The following is a 25,942-nucleotide window of genomic DNA, read 5'->3' as shown; positions in this document are numbered from 1 at the left end:
CTAAACTTGTGTTCTCTTACAAATAAAGTGGTCATAGGAGGTCTAACCCTCTTCTTGAGAGCTTGGAGGGGTTGTCTGAAGTGTCCAAGTAATCGTATCAGTTGTAGCCTACCTCTGTATTATCTGTTATAATAAGCACGCAAATCTAAGGCACATACACAAATTACACAATTATACAGTATAGAAAAGAGAAGAAGAATAATATAGGATTTAACGTTGTTCAACTATAAGGTCTACGTCTACGGGAAAGACAAGAGAAAAAGTTCCACTATGATGAAAAAAGTAAGGCACAATCACTCAGAACTCTCAAACTCTAATCTCAATGTGTTTCCCAAATATCTCACAACTCTACCGTAAAAGGTAGAATATTACAATATTTATATGGATTCACACCGCGGGAGCGTTGCCCCCGCACCCCTCGAAAAGATCAATGGTGGGCTTTGAGCTTGGGCCTATCAACCCATGCCCTCCATTACCACTACATATTTCACTTTTTATCCCAATCGAGATCGCAATACAAAACTTCTGAGTAGCGTTCATAATTTGGGTTCATGAAAAATATATCCAAATTTCAAACCATAAAAATAACATTATCCCAATGACCTTTCCACGTTCATTTATCAAAGATTCTACCCATATCAGAAGTTAGCAAAAATAGTATTCGCTGTTATTATACTTTCCTTGTAATGAGATGACAGCTTGACATTTTATCAATATGATGTTAATGTATAATGTAAAATTTATTTTATCGTAAAACAAAGTTAAATAATTAAAAAAAATTAAAATAACAATTTGAATTCATACGTGAAATGCGCAAGTGGTTTAAAATTAAAACAAATAGGAATTAAAAAATTAATTAATAAAATAAAACACTAAAATAAAAATTTGAAAAGAACTCAAACGTTCATTCTAGTTCAAAAGATTCAACTAATTGAAAAGGAAGAAAAAAAAAAAGATAGCATGTAAAAAATTCCAAGATATACCATGTGTAAGAATTAAAAAGAAAATTTTTATTTTAATAATAAAATAAAAATTTTTTAAAAAATAATGAGCTGCATAAAATGATCACAATACTATTATTTGAACAATAAATTACGCTTTGTTAATAAAATTGCTCTAAAATTATTTTAATGAAAAATAATAATTAAATACTTTAAAAGCAATTAAAATTAAAATAAAAATTAAGGTGAAAAAATAATTTGAATATATATATATAATAAGATAGTGGTTTTTATTTAATAGTGAAAAAAAATAGAAATAATAAGTTAAATTAAGGCTTTAAAATATCGAGTTACTAAGACATTAAGTTATAATCAAAATAGAAATATTGTTTTACAGCAAATAGAATTTCGTGAGGTTTTTTTTTTTAAATAAAAAATTTGAAATATGATAATCATAACTTTTTTAAATTTGTGATTCAGAATCATCGATTGACATATTTTATTTAACTCAACTCTATAAAAAAATATCTATCATTAAACTTGATATGACACTCAATGAGATAAATTATTGAATAATTTATTGCTGCCTTTTATTATACTCAAAAATAAAATTAATATTTAATTATTATATTAATATAAAAAATTAAATTAAAATAAAAAAATATTTTATTGAATTAACTACTAAACTATTTCACTCTTAATAATTTCGTGAGTTATGGGTGGCCCAAGTTTAGGTTTAAATAACCTACTTTTACGTTCTGTTTTAGTAATATATAATATAATATAATATAATAATACGCTCGCGTGTTTTGCTGGGGATGACTTGTCGACTTATTGACTACTCCCTCGACAATGGGCCGTTTTATTTTGAAAATAATTGGAGTAATGACTGGCAATGAAGATCACTAATATAGATAATAATATAATAACTCATTTTTCATCATATAATTTTATATATTATTATTTAATTTTTATAATTATATTCGCTTTTAATAATAATTATTATGGCATTATTCACTATAAAATTTATTATATTAATTATTTTTAATTTTATTTATTTATTTATATATTTTAACTTTTAATTTATTTTTTTTGTAATTGGCTTTGATTAAAACTAAATCTCAAGACCTCACAATATAATTTTAAATAACATCTATCACGTTACATTATTTAGCAATATTATTTAAAAGGTTTTTGGCGTACCATTATCATTACTATTACTATTTAAAAATTATTTTAAAATTATAAGTGTAAAGTTCGTTATGGTCAACAACAGCCATTATCAACTAGTAACTAATGACAGTAATAATTGGTATTTTTCTAGATGAGAATTTTTTACTTTTATTTACTTCTTTCATGTGAAATGAAATAGAGAAGCTTTTTTGGGTATAAAACTCTCTTGGCTCATTCTTTTAGCACTTTTCATTTCTCTCTAATCAACTAACAAATTTCTCTCAAATTTGTCTCAATTTCCTCTACAACCATCTCAAGTGAAATCCTTTATTCCTCTACAAAAATTTTAGCTCAAAAAGCACACATCACCAAATAAACAAGTTAGTTTTGAAGTGAAGGAGAGCAAAGGGTGAGTTCTCTTTTTTTTTTTCTTTAATTTTTAGCTATTTTTTAATATTTTTAGGTAAATACATAAAATACATTTTTTTTATTTGTATAATATATAAATGTGAGAAGAGAGAAGAATATTAGCTTTGGTCAAATTACCATTCATTATTTATAGTATTTATAATTATATTTTTATTATTTATTTTAATTTTAAAATTTATATAAATTTAAAATACTTAGAACTCAATTCTATATAATCTTAGAGTTTGTATAAATTAAAAATGCTTAATTCTACTTGTATTTAAATTTTACTTAATTAAATTTTTATTATGAAATAATTTTAAAAAAATTGTAAACATATTATTTACAAAAAATAGGAAATTATTTATTTATATGAATCACTTTTTTAATAAATCATAATAAATTTTTATCTCTATCTTATAATTATTTCTGTAACAATATTTTAATATAATTACGTTTGAATTTACATAAAATAATAAGAAAAGAAATTAATTTTTGTCAACCAAACATATAAATTCTTTTATTAATGTTTTTGAAATTTTTTTTAATTTAATTTCTTTAAGTTTTTTAAAAAATATTTCATCTAAAATAAATCTATATTTTTTTAATTATAGATATATTTTTAAAATTCTTAATTATGACATTAATATCTAAGTTACTTCTGTATGCAACAATCAGAAAAACATTACAAAAAAATTCATATTCGTTGATTTATAAAAAAATATTTAATTAGTATGTAATATATGAATCTAAAATTTTTAAATAATATATAATTATGCATATAAAATAAATTATATATATGAGAAAAACTATTTAAATAGATAAATATGTATTACTTAAAAATTAATAATTAACACTATGTTCTGTTTGAGTTATATTATAAAATTAATATAATTAATAGGATGATTAGAATTTATAATACTGATTTTTTTTTAATTTTAAAATGATAAATTATTGAAACTTTAAAAATGTTAGTACGTGTATATATAAAAAAATAATAATTTTTAAATTTTTTTTAATATTGTAATCTTATCCTGACTTGGCAAATAATGAATACATATAAAAAGAATTAGAAATCATACTTTGAATATAAAATTGATATCTCAATATAACAAATTTATGTTCAAACATAAATACAAATTAATATTTTAATTTAAAAAAACCCAATTTTCATATGAATATAAATATTACATCATTTAAAAGTTTTATTTATTTAAATTCAACAAGTTCCTGATTGAAATTTAATATTCACTTGTAGAAAAATAATTATAAAAATTTAATTTAAAAATAAGTTATACATTAGTTTCACAAAGTGTTTTACTGTAAATCAAATAATTGTCTATATATTTTTTATTATAATCATTCAAATTAAAAATAATAATATACTAACGTCAATATTTTTTTATTCTATTAGCATTTTTTTTATTTTTTATATAAAAAGAAAATTTTAGTTATTATTTTATTATTTATAAATAATTTATTAGTGTTAATATATTTATTAATTTTATTTTTAAGGTTTTTCTCCCTATGACAGGAAAATATGAAATGATGTAAAATATTATATATCAAATAAAAATTAATAATAATGATACTTATTGATATGAGTATGCATAATTAATTTTATCAAATAAAATTAAAAAATAAAATAAAAAATAATTAGAAAAAAATCAACATTATATAAACTATACCAAATTAAATTTATTTTACTATTATATATATAAACTCTTAAATATTATTGAAAAAAGTTTAAAATTTTCACTCTAATTATATATATTTTATAAGAATTATAAAATATTAAAAGCTAATTAATCTTAATAAATTCAATACTTCATTATTGAAAAAATTTAAAGCGAAAATATAAGAACTAACAAAATAATAAATAATTAAATTTATATATTTATAAAGTACTAATAATTATAAAATTATATTATAATAATAATTTTTTCATAATAAATTTTACATTTATAATTTCTCATTTTTATTGATACACTTTCATTTTCATTAACTTAATTTAAAAATAATAAGTACACATATAATACACTTATAATGAAAAATGAAAAATTATTATATTATCATAATAATATCAATATATTATAATAATATTATTTTAATAAAAATTAATAAAAATTATATATAAAAATATTAAACTACGGATATACACAACAAGTACAAAAAAACATGCAATGCAAGTTAAAAAAAAATTAATATACATAAAATACATAAAACACGATGATGAGAGAGACACTCTTTATTTTTCTGAAAATAAAATATTTATAAAAAATTAAAAAAAAAAAATAAAGTATGTCCTTTATAAAATAAAATTTGACCCCTTGTTTTGATCAGTTATTTAAAAATATAGACTCAAAATTAACAGATTAATCCTCATATTTTTTTAATCACGCAATATAAAGTGAGCCATTGACTAGAAATGCAATAACTTTTTTATTTGTTTATGTGTTTTAATTTTTTATTATTTTATTTGTTTGATTAATCGTTTTTTTGATGGGTGTTACAGATTAGGCATTAGTTAATTAAAAAGCTTCTTAGCCCAATTGCTGGCTAAATTTACACCACAATTACTCGTCCAACGACACTGGTTATAATTTCATCTGTGTGTCACTTCCAGGCAACAAATTAAGATGGCACATCCAGCCAACTTGTTAGCACCTTGGCCTTCAACCCTTCATGTTCATCTCATTTTCTTATTTTCTATGAGCATACTTAGCTTGCAACCTGAGATTTGTCTCTGTAATATGTGAAATGAGACTGATATCATTTCACTTTTGGAGTTCAAAAGCAAGATAGCCACGGATCCGTATGGAATCTTGAGCTCATGGAACGATTCTGTCAACTTCTGCAAATGGCATGGGATTACTTGTAGCTCAAAACACCATAGAGTTGCGTCTCTAAAACTGCAAGGGATGAGCTTATCAGGCACCATATCTCCATATACAGGGAACCTCACCTTCTTAAGGTTCCTCAACCTTGCTGACAACAGATTTTGTGGGGAAATCCCCCAAGAAGTTGGTCGTCTGTTTCGTCTAAGACTTCTTAACCTGTCGGACAACACATTGAGAGGAAAAATTCCAATCAACATCAGCTTTTGTTCAGAGCTTATGACTATGAGTTTGGCCTTTAATGGCTTAGTGGGGAAAATTCCTGCCGAGCTAGGCTCTTTAAAAAAGCTTGTTACACTTTTCCTCAGTTCAAACAACCTCACTGGAAAGATCCCACATTCTGTTGGAAACTTTCGTCCCTCCAACGTTTTTCTGTAGCAAGTAATCATATGGAAGGAAATATTCCAAATGAATTGGGACGAATAACAAGCTTAACTCTGCTTGCTATGGGAGACAATAATCTGGTTGGTTCAATTCCTTCTACCCTCTACAATATCTCATCCATTGCTATGCTATCTGTTACACAGAATCAATTGCAAGGGAAGCTCCCAGCAAATATAGGGCTTACTCTTCCTAACCTGCAAAATTTTTGAAATCGGCATGAACCAATTCCATGGCAGTATTCCAGTTTCGTGGACGAATGCTTCTGTGCAACTTGAAATATTTGACGTTTATGCCAACAGTTTCACAGGACAAGTCCCGATCAATCGGAGAAATTTAAATGGTCTCCAATTGCTGAATTTGGGAAACAATTTTCTGGGCAATAATTCAAGTCAGGATTTGGCTTTCATAACATCTGTGTCAAACTGCACCAATCTCCGAGGACTATCTCTTTCTGATAATAATTTTGGCGGTGTATTACCTAGCACAATAGTTAATATGTCTACCCTTATGTCTATAACTTTAGGAAGAAACCAAATATCTGGTAGAATTCCAGCAGACAATGGAATCTTGTCAATTTGTATGGATTAGGCATGGAGAAAAACCTTTTTTCAGGCAGCATTCCCATTTCTTTCGGGAAGCTTCAAAAGCTGCAACTATTGTATTTGCATACCAACATGTTGTCAGGACAAATCCCTCCATCCCTAGGTAGCATCACCCAACAATTTAAGCTTCGGTTTGGAAGAAACAAATTAGAAGGGAATATACCATCAAGCATCGCTCACTGCCAAAATCTGCTTATTCTGGATGTCGGCAAAAATAACCTGACTGGTATCATACCCCAGCAAATTCTTTGTCTGCCCTTTCTATCACTAATTCTTAACTTGTCATATAAATCATTGGCAGGAATGCTACCCCGAGAAGTTGGCCACCTGAAAAGTGTTGGTGCACTAGATGTCTCAGAGAACAAACTGTCTGGAGAAATTCCTGGGACAATAGGCGATTGTCTGAGTCTAGAAATCCTTTACATGCAATGTAACTTTCTCCAAGGACCCATTCCTCCATCCCTTGCGTCCTTAAGGGTCTCCAACGCTTAGACCTATCAAGAAACAACTTATCAGGAAAGATTCCAAAAGAGATAGAAAAGCTTCCTTTTTTGGAATATCTGAATCTCTCTTTCAATAATCTTGAGGGTGAGGTACCAACAAAGGGAGTGTTCTGCAATATAACGGCAGTTTCACTTGTTGGAAACAAAAATCTTTGTGGAGGTATCCTAGAACTGCAGCTACCGGCATGTCCCATCAAGCAAAAGAAACACAAAAAGTCTCCTACTGCCATTATCCTTGCAACAATCATCAGTTCAATTGTGGTTTTCATGACAATAACATCTTTAAGAGTTTTCTACTGGCAAAAATCAAGAAAGAATCCAGCATCCAATCATTTTATTTTGGAAAAGCTCCTTCGAATTTCATACAAAGAACTTCTCCAAGTAACTCAGGGATTCTCTTCAAAAAATTTATTTAGACAAGGTAGTTTTGGCTCTGTATATAGAGGAAGTCTTGATCTCCAAGGTGAAAGGATAGTTGCTGTGAAAGTACACTACCTTCAACAACAAGGAGCTTCCAAGAGCTTCATTGCTGAGTGCAGAGCATTGCGACACATCAGACATCGAAATCTAGTGAAGATTTTGACATATTGCTCTAGCATTGATTTTAAAGGCAACGACTTCAAAGCTCTGGTGCTTGATTTCATGGCGAATGGAAGTTTGGAAATGTGGTTGCATCCAAAAGAAGATGGTATTAGTCAGTCAAGGAATTTAAACTTTCTTCAAAGGCTTCATGTTGCCATTGATTTGTCATATGCAATGCATTACCTTCATGAACTTTGTGAAACACTAATCATTCACTGCGACCTAAAGCCAAACAATATTCTGCTCGACAGTGACATGACTGCTCATGTTGTTGATTTCGGATTAGCAAGGCTCCTTTCCAAAACCGTACATAATTCTTCTCAAGGCCAAACGAGCTCCATTGGGATAAAGGGAACAATCGGCTATATGCCTCCAGGTAAAATCTTACATGCTCTTATTTATCAAATAACCACACTGGTCGTGTATTTAATAAATGAAATTGGATATGTTTGCATTGCGGAATATGGAATAGGTAGCGAGACAACAACATATGGGGATGTGTATAGCTTTGGAATAATTTTGTTGGAGATTTTTACAGGACGGAGACCAACTGATGAAGTGTTCATCGATGGTTTGAATCTCCACAACTTTGTTAGGTCTAAGCTACCAGGACAAGTGATGCAGCTTCTAGATCCCAAGCTTATTGCAACAGGAGAAGTTAGAGCAGAAGAAATTGTTGAAGACAATGAAAGTGATGATCGTCAAAATGAAATCCAAGAAAATAAAGTCAATATTGAAAATTTGAAATTACAGGGAAGCAATGTGCAAAAATGTGTTGAATCAGTCCTCGAAATAGGACTAGCATGCTCAGCAGAACTACCAGGAAATCGAATGAATATGAGCGATGTCACAAGAAAACTTAACATAATCACAGAGGCTTTTGTTCGTGCAAGTACTCATTAAGATCAAAGAATTATAAACCACAAATAGGTATGAGTTTAATTTTTTAACACCCAGTCTGATTGATGAATCTCATATTTTGATTGATGAATCTTATACTGTCTTCATATTTGCTTATATTCCAAGGACTACTTTGATTTGGATTGAATTGTAGAGGAATAAGCAGTTGCATTCAAGCATGTAGGCCCCACTAACCTGAGCTTGTGCACCTCTCTGAATTTCAAGAACAAGTGTTCTCTTGGTATTTTTCCCCTTTATGAACATAACTCTTCAGCAAATAAACCTCAAGTTTTGCCTCATGAACCGTCTATGAGGCCTTTTCCATACTTTTCTTTCAGTTAAACTCGCAAATTTGTGTTTCAGTACTTCATCTGTTATGATTCTGGTGTTGGTTTTGATAATGCAAGACAACTTGTTCCTGACAAATCAGGGAGCAAAAATAGGAGGGTAATATAATAGTTAAGAAATGCTCATAGATTACATATATGAATTGAATTGGGGAAAGGAAGCATCCAAGATCTTCGAGGATGGAAAACTCATCAGCTATATCCATCCTATATATTTGTCCATAATACCAACATTGCCATTTGTAGGAATTTAGTATTTGGAGCCACTAATATGAGTACGGGATGATTTATTAATTAAATAAATATATAACCAGTGGTGGAATTCGAAAACATAATAAATATATATAATACACTTTGGAAAATAGTAAAGATCTAAGGGTGAATTTTATCATATGTCAAGGAATTTTGTAATTGACCATCTATCCTTAGCTTCATAAGCTTTCAGCTACTCTGTCATGGTGAATATTTAGATTTACACATATGCAGAATAATGCCTTGAAATATTACCTGCATTATTAATATCCAATTCTTCAACCAAATTTCCTATGAATCAGTGTTTACCAATACATAATATTAAACAACAACTTTAACTTTGGCTTTGATGGACTGTGGTTGTTATTTCCACGGGTTTGGTTCGTTGGCAGCGGCAATTTGTTTGGTTGTCGTCCTCTGTTTTGTTTTGTTGCTGCTTTTGGTTTTTGATTGCTGTCATCTATTTGCTGCAATTTTGTGACATCGTTTGAGTTTTGTTTCAGGTTTTTTCACTTAGTATCTCAATACCTTGGTGAGATGTACTAAGGCAGCCTATTGGCCGGGGCTTAGCTAGAATTGTGTTTGTTAAGTTTTTCCCATAATTTTTCTTAATAAAAGCTTGCTTTAAAAAAAAAAACAAAAACTTGTTGGCACATTACAGTGGCCATCATATTTATTTTGGCAAAACCAGCTTTTTCTTGAAAAAAGAGAGAAATCTACTCTCTATTACAAGTCAATATGATAGATTTACCTAAACTTCTGGTTAGTTGATGCATGCATTTTATATCATCATTTAGGTATGATTTTTGCATATAATTTTCTCTTGTTTATAGCTATTACTATAAATATTAGCATATATTTAGTCAATTTTATAATTTTACACTTCTTAGTTTAACTTTTGAAATTTATTTGTTTTGTAGGTTAAATCTGGAGAAATTTGGTGTATTTGATGAGAGCAACCATTTGGAAGAAATTAGAGTTGAATTGCAAAAAAATTTTGAAGTTGAGTTAAAAAAGGCCGAGAGTGAAAAGCTTTAATAGATGGACTGAAAAGTGAATATTTAGGATAGATAATCTTGCAATAAACTTAGTTTTCTTAGTGTTAGAGATAAGCTAAGAGGATTAAGGGGACTTTCTAAAAATCAATTAGAGCTTTAATTGGGTTTTTGTTAAGTTTGAAATACCGTGAAAACAGGGTTTGATTTAATGAATACCAACTTTGAAATGCTTGAAAAAGGTTTCAAAGAATTAAGAATTGATTTTCCTCAAAATTGCAATTCTCATATGTTTGGCTAAATTAGGGATAAACCACATGTAAATAATATTGAAAACCCTATCTTTAGAATCGTTTTAATTTTTATTGAATTTAGATTTAATTCTTCCACATTTCACAAATAGAAATTTCAAATTAAATTTTAGTAATCTAGTTTAATTAATTTAGTTAATTGTTTGATTTAGTTTAAATTCCTCAAATACATACCAATTTTAATTTTAAATTTTATTTTTAATATCTTTAAATTTTACCATTCTAATTAGCTTATCCTTTTATTTTCAATTTAAGCACAATTCCTTGTGGGAACGATATTATTTTTAAAACTATACTATTGTGACTCGTGCACTTGCGGACACACTATCAAGTTTTTGGCGCCGTTGCTGGGGAATTGTTTGTCTTTAAGTTGGATTTTAATTATTTTAAGTTGATTAGAATTTTATTTTCTTTTATTTTCACTGCTGTTCCTTGTGTTTTTCATGTACTTTTCTTGTTTATAAGACGATAAAAAAGCACAAGTGATACTGAATTGTTGTTCAACCCTGAAATTGAAAAATTCTGTCGAGCTAACAAAAAGGAATACAAGAGAAGAAAGGAAGCAGAAAAAGAAGAACAAAAAAGATTTGAGCAAGAGGAGACAATTGAAAATATGGAGAATCAAAATAGAGCTATTAGTGGAAATAATGGAGGAAATGAGCAAAATAGACAGAATGAAGTTGTTAATCAAAATGATCCTCAGAGAAGATCCATGTTAGATTATGCTTTTCCTAGATGTGCTGATGTGAGAGATAACAGACCTATCATTGGAGCTAATCAGTTTGAGTTAAAGACTGGTCTCATTCAAATGGTTCATAATTCACAATTTGGAGGTAGTCCAATTGAAAATCCTCATTCTCATTTGAAGAAATTTTTGATGATATGTGATACACAAAGGCAGCCTGGAGTTTCAGATGAAGTGATTCGGCTCACCTTATTTCCATTCTCTCTTCGTGATTCAGCATTAGAGTGGTATGACTCACTTCCACAAGCTACTATAGCTACTTGGGAGCAGCTATCTCAAGCTTTTCTATCTCAGTTTTTCCCACCTGGGAAGACCACTCATTTGAGGAATTTGATGGTAGCTTTTAAGCCAAGAGATGATGAAACTTTGTATGAATCTTGGATGAGATTTAAGGAGCTTGAAAGGCAATGTCCTCATCATGAAATACCCAAATGGATGATTGTTCAGAATTTCTACACCAGAGTTACTCCAGCCATAAGAAACACAATTGATTCACAAGCAGGAGGAGATTTCATGAGAATGACAAGTGAAGAATGCTATGATCTATTAGAGAAGATTGCTCATAATACCCATTTGTAGGGGAATCCTAGAGCACTTGAGCCAAAGAAGGCTGGGATTTATGAACTTGACTCAGTTAGCTACATGAATGCAAGATTTGATCAGTTGACTCAGCTTCTTAGTGATTTTTGCACAAAGGCAACAACCTCAACTCCTACAACTATGCAACAAGTTGCCTACACAGATGGAACTCAAAGTTGTGGAGTTGATTACTCTTCTTATGGTGATGATTATTTGCAAGAATAAGCTGCTTATGCAGGAGGTTATCAACAAAAACCTATGGGAAATTCTTACTCTAATGTGAACAACTCAACATGGAGACCACAAGCAACTTTTGCTTAACAAGGTCAAAGCTCAAATTATGCTCATAACCAGCAGTATATGCAGCAAAATAAACCTCAATTTCAGCCCACAAGGCAGCCACAACCTGGATATCAAACAAGAGCACAACAATCCCTTCCACCTCATGAACCGAAGCCAACCTTGGAAAGCATGATGGAGAAATTTTTTGCTGAACAAAGCAAGATGAATAGCAAATTGGAGGAAGAAATGCAACACATGAGACAAACCATGGATCAATTACAAGTCCACAATCGCATGTTGGAGACTCAATTGGCTCAACAAGCAAGCTCATCGGGAAGCAAATCCTATGGGAAACTATCTAGCCAACCACAAAACCCTCATGAACAATGTAAGGTTGTGACCTTGAGAAGTGGTAAGAAAGTTGGTCAAGAGAGTGAAAACAAGAGAGAAGGAAAGAGAGCACAAAAGAAAAAAATTCAATTGAAAACAAGAAAAATGAAAAAGAAGAAGAAAGCAAAAGTGAGCAAGATGAGGGAGAGAAACCATACATCCCACCTGAGCCTTACAAGCCCACCCTTCCTTACCCTCAAAGATTCATCAAGCATAAGCTAGACAAACAATTTGGCAAATTTCTTGAAGTGCTAAAGAAGTTGTATATCAATGTGCCATTCACTGAGGCACTATCCCAAATGCCAAGTTATGCCAAGTTTATTAAGGAGATTCTTACCAACAAGAGAAGGCTAGAAGATTATGATACCATTAACTTGGGAGAGCAATGCAGTGCTATAATTCAGAAAAAGTTACCTCCTCAAAGATCAGGGTGTGTTTTCCATTCCTTGTCATATAGGTGATAATTGTGTGGCAAATGCCTTATGTGACCTTGGAGCTAGTGTCAGCCTAATGCCTCCTTCAATATATGAGAAGCTGAATATGGGAGAGTTGAAGCCCACAAATATGTATCTTTCATTGGTTGACCGTTCAATTAAGTATCCAGAAGGCATTCTAGAAAATGTGCCTATCAAGGTTGGGAAATTCTACATTCCGGTGGACTTTGTCATTTTAGATATGGAAGAAGACACAAAAATTCCTATCTTATTGGGAAGACCCTTTTTGGCAACAGCTGGTGCATTAATTGATGTAAAGGGTGAGAAATTGACACTTAGAGTGGGAGATGATCAAATGATATTCAACATCAATCCAGCCATGAAAAGGAAACATGAAGAAGTTGAGTCTTGTTTGTGAGTAGACATTATTGATGAGATTGTTCAAGAGCATTTCAGAAAAAGCTATCCACAAGACTCTCTTGAAAATTGCTTAGTCCATGGTGGGAGCATTGATGATGACAATCACAACATAGCTACTTTTGCACAACACTTGGAGAGCTCTCCACCACATCCTGAAGCCACAATTTTTCAGCTTGAAGAAGTGCAAATTTTTGAGATTAAACCACCATCATTAAAGGTAGAGGATGCCCCAAAGGTAGATCTTAAACCTCTTCCTTCCAACCTCAGGTATGCTTTTCTTGGACCTAATGGAACATATCCTGTTATAATTAATGCATCTTTGACTGATATTGAGAATGAAAAATTGTTGAGAGTTTTGAAAAAATATCGAAGAGTTTTGGGTTATGCAATTGATGATATAAAGGGAATTAGTCCAACAGTCTGTATGCACAGGATTTTCCTAGAGCCAAATAGTAAACCTTCCATTGAACATCAAAGAAGATTGAATCCTACAATGAAGGATGTTGTGAAAAAGGAAATCCTAAAATTACTAGCTGCTGGAATTATTTATCCCATTTCTGACAGTGAGTGGGTGAGTCCTGTGCATGTTGTACGAAAAAAAGGTGGAGTGACAGTTGTTAAAAATGAGAATAATGAATTGATACCCACTAGAACTGTTACAGGTTGGAGAATGTGCATAGACTATAGGAAGTTGAACAATGCTACAAGAAAAGACCATTTTCCTCTTCCTTTTATGGATCAAATATTAGAGAGATTAGCCAAGCATTCTTTCTTTTGTTACTTAGATGGATATTCTGGTTTCTTTCAAATTCCAATCCATCCTGATAACCAAGAAAAAACTACCTTTACCTGTCCCTATGTCACCTTTGCCTATCAAAGGATGCCATTCGGATTGAGTAATGCGCCTGGCACCTTTCAAAGGTGCATGATGGCCATTTTTTCTGATTTTATTGAAGAAATTATGGAGGTCTTCATGGATGACTTTTCAGTATATGGAACTAATTTTGATTCATGCTTGACTAATTTGTCTAAAATCTTGCAGAGGTGTGCTGATAATGATCTGGTGTTGAATTAGGAGAAATGCCACTTTATGGTCCAAGAGGGGATCATTTTAGGGCATTTGATCTCAAACAGGGGAATAGAAGTAGATAGAGCCAAAATAGAAATTATTGAAAAAATGCCCCGTCCAACCACTGTCAAAGGAGTGCGGAGTTTTCTTGGACATGCCGGGTTTTACCGGCGATTTATTCAGGATTTTTCTAAACTTGCTAAACCCTTAACAAATCTTTTGAATCTTGATGTTAAATTTGATTTTAATCAGGATTGTATGGTTGCTTTTTACAGGTTAAAGACGGCATTAACAACAGCTCCTATCATGCAACCCCCGGATTGGACTTTGCCATTCAAAATCATGTGTGATGCAAGCGAGTTTGCTGTTGGAGCTGTCCTTGGCCAACGAAAAGATAGAAAATCTTATGTCATTTACTATGCAAGCCGAACCCTTGATGAAGCTCAAGTTAATTATGTTACAACTGAAAAGGAGTTCCTTGCGGTAGTATTTGCACTCAATAAATTCCGTTCTTATTTGTTCAACTCAAAGGTAATAGTTTTCACTGATCATGCAGCAATAAGGTATTTAATTAGCAAGAAAGAAGCTAAATCTAGGTTGATTAGATGGATTTTGTTACTTTAAGAATTTGATTTAGAAATAAGAGATAAAAAAAGGTGTTGAGAATGTGGTGGCTGATCACTTTTCTAGGATTAAAACTGAAAATAAATATGATGATATTGTGCCAATTGATGAGTTTTTTTGTGAATGAGCAGTTGTATGTGTTGAAATCTGCACTTCCATTGTTTGCTGATATTGTGAATTACTTGTCTTGTGGTGTCTTACCACCTGATTTATCTTGGTAGCAAAAGAAAAGATTCTTGCATGATGTTAAATTTTATTCTTAGGAAGAACGTCTTTTGTTTAGGAGATGTAATGATGGAATAATTAGGAGATGTATACCAGAGGAAGAAATAAATGATGTTATTTACCATTGTCATTCCTCTGAATATGGTGGTCATTTTAGTGTCTCAAAAACTATTGAAAAAGTCTTGACATCAAGTTTCTATTGGCCTAATATGTTTAAACATGTGAGAGACTTTGTAAGCAAGTGTGATAGGTGCCAAAGGGTAGGCAATATTTCTAAGAGAGATGAGATTCCCCAATAGTCCATATTAGAAGTTGAATTGTTTGATGTGTGGGGAATTGATTTCATGGGGCCATTTCCATCCTTTTATGGGAATAAATATATCTTGGTAGGGGTGGACTATGTATCTAAATGGGTAGAAGCTATTGCTACACCTACCAATGATGCAAAAGTTGTGGTGAAATTTCTAAAAAAATTTGTTTTGACCAGATTTGGTGCCCCACGTGCCATAATCAGTGATGGTGGTAGCCATTTTTGCAATCACCAATTTGAAAAATTGATGAGAAAGTATGGGGTAAAGTATAGGATTGCCACACCATATCACCCTCAAACAAATGGCCAAGTAGAAATCACAAATAGAGAACTTAAGCAAATCTTGGAGAAAACTGTCAGCAAGTCTAGAAAGGATTGGTCCCTTAAATTAGATGACACTCTTTGGGCATATAGAACAGCCTTTAAAACCTCCATAGGAACTACACCTTATAGGTTAGTTTTTGGAAAATCATGCCATTTGCCCGTAGAGTTAGAACATAAAGCTTATTGGGCCATAAGAGCAATCAATTTTGATTTACAAGCTGCTGGACACAAAAGACTTTTGCAACTTGATGAATTAGAAGAATTGAGACTTGATGCTTATGAAAATGCTAGGATCTATAAAGAAAGAACAAAAAAATGGCATGATAAGCATATCAAGAAAAAGGACTTTAAAGAAGTAGATTTGATTCTCTTATTCAATTCAAGATTGAAATTTTTTCCAGGAAAATTAAATCAAGGTGGTCCTGTCCATTTAAAGTTGTAAAAATTTTCTCTCATGGTGCTGTGGAAATTTTTGGTGAAAAATCTGGTAATTTCAAGGTAAATGGGCAAAGATTGAGGCATTATTCAGTCGATGAGCCAATTGAGAAGATAGCAACCTGCTATCTCTCTCATTCTCCATAAAATTTTGATTGAGTAAGGTCAAGCTAAAGACCTAAAATTAGCATTTTTGGGCATAACCCACAATTTTTCATTGATTCTTTATTTCTTTCATATATATTTGTTTTAAGTTTTTCTATACTCCTTAATTCAGAGTTTGACATTGTTCTAATGTTCTTGTGCAGATGGGATACAATTCATTGCAAGCAAATGAGCATTAAAAAAAAGTGCAGATGGGATACAATTCATTGCAAGCAAATGAGCATTAAAAAAAAAAATTGTTTTAGTTCTAGTTCTCAATTTCAGCTTTAAATTTTAGTTTTAAATTTGTTCACTTATAATTTTCATCTTTCTACTGTTGACTATTTGCTGGTGGATTTTGCAGGACTCATTGCCCTTTTTGTTAATTTTAAGAGAAAATTTTTTCAAACTTTGACATCTTGGTATAAAAAGAAAATTATTTGAATGTGGATGTGTGAATTGGTGCTTTGAAAAAAATTTTTTTATGAGTATTTGATGAACATAACAGGTTGAGCAACTAGAATTCATGCTATGAAGGTCTAATCATTTGAAATCTAATTTGTTTCAATTTTTTCAGGTACTATGTAATTTTGTCAAATTTGGGCAGCAGATTTCACAACCTGCGGCATAACCGATTTTGGTTGTGTCGTCGCTTGTGTTCACTGGGCGCAATTTGGGCAGATTATTTCACAACCTGCGGCATAACTGATTTTGGTTGTGTCGTCGCTTGTGTTCATTGGGCGCAATTTGGGCAGATTATTTCACAACCTGCGGCATAACCGATTTTGGTTGTGTCGTCACTTGTGTTCACTGGGCGCAATTTGGGTAGATTATTTCACAATCTACGGCACAATGTCCATCCTTGTGTTCTAACTTGTGTCGTTTAATTAGTTTTGCAGGTTGACAACCCACTTCACCAGAATGGGCCCGCAACCAACCAAAGCCCAAAAAGCCCACTAACCCATTTTGAAAAAAAAAAAAAAAAACAACTAACTAAACCAAGCCCAAAGCCCATAGCCCATCACTTTTACCCAAAGCCCATAGCCCAAACCCAAACCCATAGCCCATAACTCCCTCCCTCTTCCTCTCGGCATAGCCTCCGACACAACCCACTCCTCCTCTTCGCCGCAACCTCCACCACCTACCATCCAAACCAGCCTTTTCCTTCTTTCTTCTTCTACTTCTTCGCATTCTTCTTCTTCTTTTTCGGTCCCTCTCTTCCATTTTCACCATGCCCGATTCCCCTCTCTCTTTCGAAAACTCCCCTCCCCATTCCTCACACCCTACGCCGCAACCCCAACCCACCCAACCGATGAATGTTGACTCGCCGGCAACCCATTCTGGTGATGCCCCTATTGCTACATACAATAAGAAGAAAGCAAAGAGTATTAAGCCATACAAAACCACAAGTGGCGCTAAGAGAAAGAAACCCGAACAGCCCACTCAGCCTCAACCAATCCCGCCGCCCACTTCTGCCGTACCTGGTGTTCGCCGTGGAATCCCGAAATCAGCGGTAAAGCGCCCAGGGAAATCTAAAGGTAACTTCGCTATTCCTTCATCTATGCCTACTGTTAGACAATGGGTATTGCCTACTGCCGAAATGAAAAGAAATAAGACAAGAATCAAAGCTAGAGAAATGGTTCAGACTCGGTATTTGGATGTGTTTACACTTAAATCTTTGAATATATATGATGAAATGCAGAATTTGTTGGATGCTTTGGGTTGGGTGAGATTTATTCATAAGCAGGAACTGGTTTACCCCACTCTAGTGTAGGAATTTATGGCCTCCCTGTCCACTGGTAAGCATAAATATGAATTGGATAATGACTTGACAATCAACTTTAGATGCCTTGGTAAAGATAGGGTGCTGTCCATGGATGATTTTTATCATATATTCGGGTTTCCCACTGATGGTTTGCTCAAAATGCCTACCAGCCGAAGGGATTATAATGGGTATGAATTTTGGCAGCAAATAGCACCCTCAGTAGGTGTTTTCAAACCAGGGCACAGTAAGGCCTCTAAAATTGAGAGTCACTCCTTGAGATTGCTTCAAAGATTAATTGCAAATATAATTTTAGGAAGAGGAACTAGTGTTGGCACAATGTCTCAGTATGACTTATTTTTTTTGTAGTGTGCAAAAACTGATAAAAAGGCTTCACCTGGTTATTACTGTAACGGCCCGGCCCACTAGTGATATTGTCTGCTATGAGCAGAAGTCCTCACGGTTTTAAAACGCGTCACTAGACGAACCACCAACTTATAAACCCAGTATCTCTCCCGTGTTTTATCGATGTGGGATTTGCCTAGGGTGTTACAATCCACCCCCCTTATGGGACTCAGCGTCCTCATTGAGGTTTGCCCCACCATCGCTCAAGGTTGCACGCGGAGCGGCTCTGATACCACTAAATGTGACGCCCCTTACCCGTCTACTGTATAGCCAAGCAAGAAGTGCCACATTCGGTGCCGGAGCACCCTATCTTGTTTTATTATATCTATTGTAAACTTTTGATGTCATTTAAAACATGTAATTTATGTGTAGAATTTTTTTTTTTATATCTTATTTCTGTGGAGACCCGGACAGATCCTCCTCTGTTTTATTAGCATCTGGCGGGTTCCACTATCACCTGTTAACATATTCAGAGTCACCTCACCGGTCTTTTGTATTTTAGTAGGGCCCATGTATAGACTAGTATTTTGGTTCATTATGTTTAGTCATGATGTAATTACTAGTTTATGATGTATTTCATTTTGGACTTGAAATTAAACTTGAGATTGAAATGAAAACTTGTAATTTATTATCTATGAATTTCCATACGAATGCAATAGATGATACTTCATTCAAATGTAATGGCCCGGCCCACTAGTGATATTGTCCGCTCTGGGCCAAAGCCCTCACGGTTTTAAAATGCGTCACTAGGGGTTATGAACCACCAACTTATAAACCCAGCATCTCTCCCGTGTTTTGTCGATGTGGGATTTGCCTAGGGTGTTACAATTACTTTTGTCGTCATGTGCTCCGCCAAACTACTAGGGTTACTGGTAAGATTGTGTTTGGAGGTTTGGTCACACCCATTGCACATTATTTTGGTTTTAACCCTCAAGTTCACAAGTGTGCTGCTGTCACAACTAGCTTGCTATATTTGGATGGACCTCATTTGGCCAACCAAAAATTTTGTATTAAAAATGAGGCTACACAGCTTTATGAGATTTCGGCATCAACAGCAACACCACCAGGCTCCCCTACTGCAATTAGCTCCTCCTCAGCATCTGAGAAACCATCTGAGCAGCCTTTTACACAACCTCCACGCCAGGCCCCACTAGCTGCATAACCTGCTTCATCAACAGCTTCTGGACCCTCCATGGCAACCTTTCTAACATTCATGGAGAATCTCAGTGATGAGATCTACTCCTTTCAGCAAATGACGGATGTCTCTTTTCAAACATTAAGGGATTTAGCTGATGTATATTTGGATAGAAGTGCTGAAATGCAAGACGAGTTGAAAGCCATGCCAGCTAAGCTAGAGCAGATTGAAACTAACCAGGCACTCATTTTGAGCATCATTTCTCCACAGCAACCACCAAAAGCAACACCACCTCCACAAGATGGCAAGGGCAAAGGAGTTATCATTCATGATTGACCAGCTTTTATTTTCAGTTTACATTTCATGTCTTTATTTTAGTTGCTTAATTAATTAGTTTTTTTTAGTAGCTTGTTTAATTAATATTTTGCTTTTGTTGCTTTTCTTTTACTTGAAACATTGCTTATTCAGTATTTTTTTTAGCTCCTCATAAAGTACATTTTTCTTTTGAATCTTTAGTACTTTGCTCACTTGCTTTTATGTGCTCCTTCGAAATTTCACTTCATGGTTATATTTTTTAGCTTAACCTCCCTATTTCAACTTTTTGAGTTTAATTGATTTAATGGATTCCATTCCACTGTTTCTTTTGCAATGAGTGCAGCAGCTGTCCAAATTTTATTTAATTAAATTGGCTGCACCTTCAATGAGGTAACAATTCTTATCTCAGCTTGTGTCACTTTCAGTACAAGTTGTGCTATCACTTATGAAACAGGGTAATAATTCTTTATGCACATATAGCCAAATTATCCTATTTCTTGCAATCTTTTAACATTGAGGACAATGTTCATTCTGAGTATGGGGAAGAGGGTAAATTTTTTGCAAAAATTATTTTTCCTTTTCACTTGCATATAGTGACATACTCATTCATTACTTCATACTTATACATATTCACATATATACACTGCATATAGCTTCATATACTTAGTTATGCATACTTAATTACATATAGGTTGATTATACATTTATACATTTATGCATTTCATTTATTCATTTAAAATTTTTGGATTTTTAAACCAGTCTTTGAATTCCAGAAGCTGCTTATTCAAGTAATCCAACTTGCCTTTAGATGGTTAGTGGAATGAAAGTTCCAGCAGGGTACAAAGTCTTAAGCATTATTCTTTCTCTTACTTAATAGTTGAAAATTAATATATTTATCTAGGTATGCAGATTCTGATTAGTTATTTTGAGTTTTGAGTGTCTGAATAAGCCTTTAAGGAAGAAAATGGTCATTGTCATCTCACTATTCCTAGAACAAGCATCTTAGATCTTTCAAAGCGAAATTTTTAACTTGCATTTGATAAGAATATGATTTAGGCATTCCTTCATATTTTTAAACCTCACATTTAGCCTTAACCTACCTTAATTTCATTTCAACCCTTGCAAACCCCTTTGAACCTTAATTCCCTAATTTCTTTGGAACCCAAATCTTTTACCTAGCCATAAAACCTAAACACTACCACCTATTTATGAGAATAATATTTTAGCAATCAAGTGCATAAAAAAAAAAAACTTAGAGGATTGAAACATCTTGAAAAGTGCTAGAATAATTGTGAAAAGTTGATTAAAAAAAAAGGGGTCACCAAAATATCCCAAAGGTAATTTTGGGTGTGACATGAAATAGGGACACATACAAAATAAAAAAAAATAAAAAAAATAATAAAAAAAGTATAAAAAGTAGTCCCTTTATATAATCATTGTGATAGCACTTGAGATTCATTGTGAATTTCTTTCCTCTTGAATTAAAATAAAAAAAAAAGGAATATCGGATGCACTTTGAGTTTCATGATTAATATTATTCTCATACTTTGTTTACCTTATTCCCTTTTTTTGTTAACCACAATTTTACCTTATTTGACCCCATTACAACCCTTAAAAAGACCTAATAATTCTTTGAAAAATGTTTCTTACATTAGCGGAGTTAGATCTTTTATGCTTGCATATGAGTTTGGCAATATAATCTTCCATACAGTACTCACCATCTATTCGAGACACATTGGCTATTTATTTCATTTAGGTTTGTTTTGGCACAATTGACTCTTGTAGTTGGTTAGTATTTGTTGCTTGGGTTGATTGGTTAATTCTTAGCTATTCTATAATTGTTGAAAGTGATTGCTTCATTCTTTGTGCTTCGCTGGTGGGAATTTGGAATGTTGGTGGCTAGAGGTAAGTTGGTGATTTGGATTAGTGATTTTTGTATTTTCAAAGATTGATTCTATTCCCTTCCAAATGAGTTTTAATGAAATTTTGCTTGGGGACAAGCAAGAGTTTGAGTATGGGAGAATTTGATGCATGCATTTTATGTCATCATTTAGGTATGATTTTTGCACATAATTTACCCTTGTTTATAGCTATTACTATAAATATTAACATATATTTAGTTAATTTTACAATTTTACACTTCTTAGTTTAACTTTTGGAATTTATTTGTTTTGTAGGTTAAATCTAGAGAAATTTGGTGTATTTTGATGAGAGCAGCCATTTGGAAGAAATTAGAGTTGAATTGCAAAAAAATTTTGAAGTTGAGTTAAAAAAGGCCGAGAGTGACACAACCTGTAGCACAACCGATTTAGCTTATGTCGCAGGTTGTGTCGATCGTCAGATATGCAGTTTTTCTCAGGCAGCAGGTTTCACAACTTGCGACACAACCCGCGACACAACCGATTTAGCTTGTATCGTTTTTATTGAAAATGGCTGACGTGGCATTTTTGTTCCTCTGATTTAATACCTCATTTTCTCTGGAATCTTCCACCTTTTTACCAATTCTAGGGCAGATCTCTGACTGATATAAAACCTCCTTTATCTATTTCTTTCAATAGGGAGAAAGAGGGAGAGATTTTTTGGCAAGAAAGAAGGAGACCAAGAGGAGCACGAGAACCATTTTGCAGCAGCAGCAGGGGATGTTTCTGCAACTCTCCAGCAGCAGATTCATCAGCATTCTTCTGGGTTTTTATGCTCCTTAGCTTAGATTTTCATTATTTCTTCATTTCTACACTTGGGTTTGACTTGAAACTATGATTTGTGAGTAGATATTTAAGATTCTAGAGATGGGTTTGTAAATATTACTTTGTATTGTGGTTTTGAACTGATTTAGTCATTTAAATGAGATTTGTTACATTTTGATTTATTGCTTGTGAGCTTGTTGCCTTGTTTGATGAATGGGCCCTCATTAAGTTAAGCTTTAATCCTTAATAGATGGATTGAAAAGTGAATATTTGGGATAGATAATCTTGCAATAAACTTAGTTTTCTTGGTGTTAGAGATAAGCTAAGAGGATTAAGGGGACTTTCCAAAAATCAATTAGAGCTTTAATTGGGTTTTTGTTAAGTTTGAAATACCGTGAAAACAGGGTTTGATTTAATGAATACCAACTTTGAAATGCTTGAAAAAGGTTTCAAAGAATTAAGAATTGATTTCCCTCAAAATTACAATTCTCATATGTTTGGCTAAATTAGGGATAAATCACATGCAAATAATATTGAAAACCCTATCTCTAGAATTACTTTAATTTTTATTGAATTTAGATTTAATTCTTCCACATTTCACAAATAGAAATTTCAAATTAAATTTTGGTAATCTAGTTTAATTAATTTAGTTAATTGTTTGATTTAGTTTAAATTCCTCAAATACATACCAATTTTAATTTTAAATTTCATTTTTAATATTTTTAAATTTTACTATTCTAATTAGCTTATCCTTTTATTTCGAATTTAAGCACAATTCCCTGTGGGAACGATATTAATTTTAAAACTATACTACTGTGACCCGTGCACTTGCGGACACACTATCATTAGTGCATTAGGTCAGCACAAGACTCTGCTTCTCTTCGTTTGAAGTTGGCAAGAACTCTAAAAAATGTAAAATTGTAACCAGTATAAGATCTCAAACTTGCAGTCATTCAATTCTCAGTGGAAAAGTGATACTCCTAGCTATTTATTTAACAGTTTAAAAGTTTACGTATAATGTCTTGTATAATAGTGAAGGAAATTTCAAGGGAAATTGCTTGAAAATATAACATTTTACAAGGTCTTTCTCCTTCAGAAAGATGCATACTGATACACAAAGTACAAGCTTCAATTAATTGTTCGGTTTGAATATGCTTTATCTGTAGTAATTGAATTTACTAATCCTTGTAATCTGTCTACATCCTGTTGTCAAGTCTACGCGCTCCGTCATCTTTACACAGCCTATTGTAATTTTTTTTTTCATTTGAATTAATGATTTTTACCCTCCCAATTACAATCTCAAATAGAGTATTTTGAGTGATAATTTTGCTCTCCAATCTTTCATTTTAAATTTGATTCTCTTGATACACCATTACACTGACTATTGGATGAAATAAATTAATTAGAGAATGTTTAATTTAACTTATAAGCTAATTAGCCATAAGTTTAAGCTGATTTGTTTGTTTAAGATATTTTTAGAGTTTATAAACTGTGCTTATAAGCCCCCTCAAGAAAAAAAAGATGAGCGAAGAGAAGCTTTTCATTTTAATGCTTATAAATTTGATGCTTATATATTAGTTTGACTAAGTATTTTATTGTATTATTCTCATTTAAAATTTTACTATATATCTTTATTATATTTATTCTCATATTCACGTTAAAAAATTTAGTTATATGCAATCATTTAAATAAATTATTTGTATTAATTTTAATGAATTTAAAAATTATTTTTATTAATTTTAATAAAATTTCTTCTATAAAATATTTCTTTATTTAATTTAAAACTAAATTATATTGTAATTAATGTGATTAAAATATATTTTGATAATGTTATAATAAAATATTGAGTTAATATAATTTATTATTTGAGAAAATAATTTACGGCTATAGTTTGCTCATCTCTCCAAGGAGGGGCTATTTCTTTAGTATCTTTAAAAGTTTATTAGCATGCTTAGAGACATGAGAAATAAAAACTTTCAAATAATTAATAATGCTAAAAAACTATTGAATTTTCTTTATCATTAGATTTTTATTAGGAAACTTGACCAATTCTTAAGCATTTGATATTTATCATTTTAAAGTTATTTTAATAATAAATATGCTTATAAGTTGCTTTTTACCAAATATATCTCAATTGATTATCGATCACTTATAAGCACTCTAACTAAACATGTAACTATTTAAAATTTTAAATTCTTATAAGCTTAAATAAAGTGTTTCTAATTTATATTTATTATTTGTTTTTATTTTTTATTTTCACAATTTTGACAAGTTATTCTTAAAACATTTTAAAAATAAATGAAGTATAAATATATAAGAAAAGGGATATAATAGTATGTTTATTCAATTAAATAATATACTAATATATATAATTAATTATAATAAAATTATATAATATATCTCTAAAATATAAAATATATATATAATTAATTTTTAATTTAGTTATTAACAAAAATTTAAAATAGTTTTTTAATTTTCAATATGATAAAATCAATAACCGCAGGCATACCTAGTTGTAACTCGATGAATACGCAGATCTGGCAGGCAATGTCCCACAATCAGAACGTGCAGCATTAAAGACATTAAAGAAAAGGAATCCCTAAAAAATAAGTTATAATACTTTGATTTGATGAAAATTAAAAAAAAAAATACTATCACCCCTATTAATAAATAGATAAATGTAAAAAAAAAATTAATTTCATCTAAAAAAATTTAACTTATTTTATAAAAAAAATATTTACATTTTAAAATTAACTAAATATATTTTAATAGTCATTTATAAAATATATAAAATTAAATATTCATTTTAAAATGATACATGCTAATTTTGTCACAAATAGAAATGAATTAATAGTAGTACTCTTCTAAATATTATCTTATAATAGTATAAATATTAAATTAAAAAATTAAAACACGTATTTAAAATATTAAAATAAACTATTTTCTTGAAATCATTCGATGTTGTTAAATTAACACATATTTTGAAGATGTAAACACCATGCCTCCCTTTTTTTTTTTTATATATATGACTTATTAAAGAGCTATCAATTTCAAGTGGTAAAAAAATAAATATTAAAAAGAAATTAAATAATATTTTGATAAAAATATAAAAAAATATAAAATATTAAGAGATTAATTTTTTTTTTGAAATTAATTCTAAAATAACGCACATACACGTAGTATAAAGAAAATTTACTGTACACACTTACACTTTCAAATAATTATTGATAGAAAGATAATAAAATTAGATAATATAAAAATCTAAATAAAATTAACATAAAGCAAAGGGATAAACAGTAATTTCTTTAAAAATACATTAAAATTTACAGATAAATTTATGATTTTAAAAATTTTAGAGTGCAAAC

The 25,942-nt window shown here is 31.4% G+C and overlaps 1 non-coding gene and 1 pseudogene across 1 annotated transcript; one reads left to right on the top strand and one right to left on the bottom strand.

The window, feature by feature from the left end:
- The first annotated feature begins 6,393 nt into the window (after positions 1 to 6,393).
- Positions 6,394 to 8,353, top strand: LOC131172842 (putative receptor-like protein kinase At3g47110; annotated as a pseudogene).
- A 3,005-nt stretch (positions 8,354 to 11,358) lies between these two features.
- LOC131173652 (small nucleolar RNA R71) lies at positions 11,359 to 11,465 on the bottom strand. The gene has a single exon (XR_009143965.1). It is a non-coding gene; the product is annotated as a small nucleolar RNA R71 (small nucleolar RNA).
- Positions 11,466 to 25,942: the final 14,477 nt, after the last annotated feature.

This window comes from Hevea brasiliensis, chromosome 14, assembly GCF_030052815.1.
Source record: "Hevea brasiliensis isolate MT/VB/25A 57/8 chromosome 14, ASM3005281v1, whole genome shotgun sequence".
Taxonomy (NCBI): Eukaryota; Viridiplantae; Streptophyta; class Magnoliopsida; order Malpighiales; family Euphorbiaceae; genus Hevea; species Hevea brasiliensis.
The sequence above is the reverse complement of the archived record's forward strand: the minus strand, read 5'-3'. Positions and strand labels throughout refer to the sequence as shown.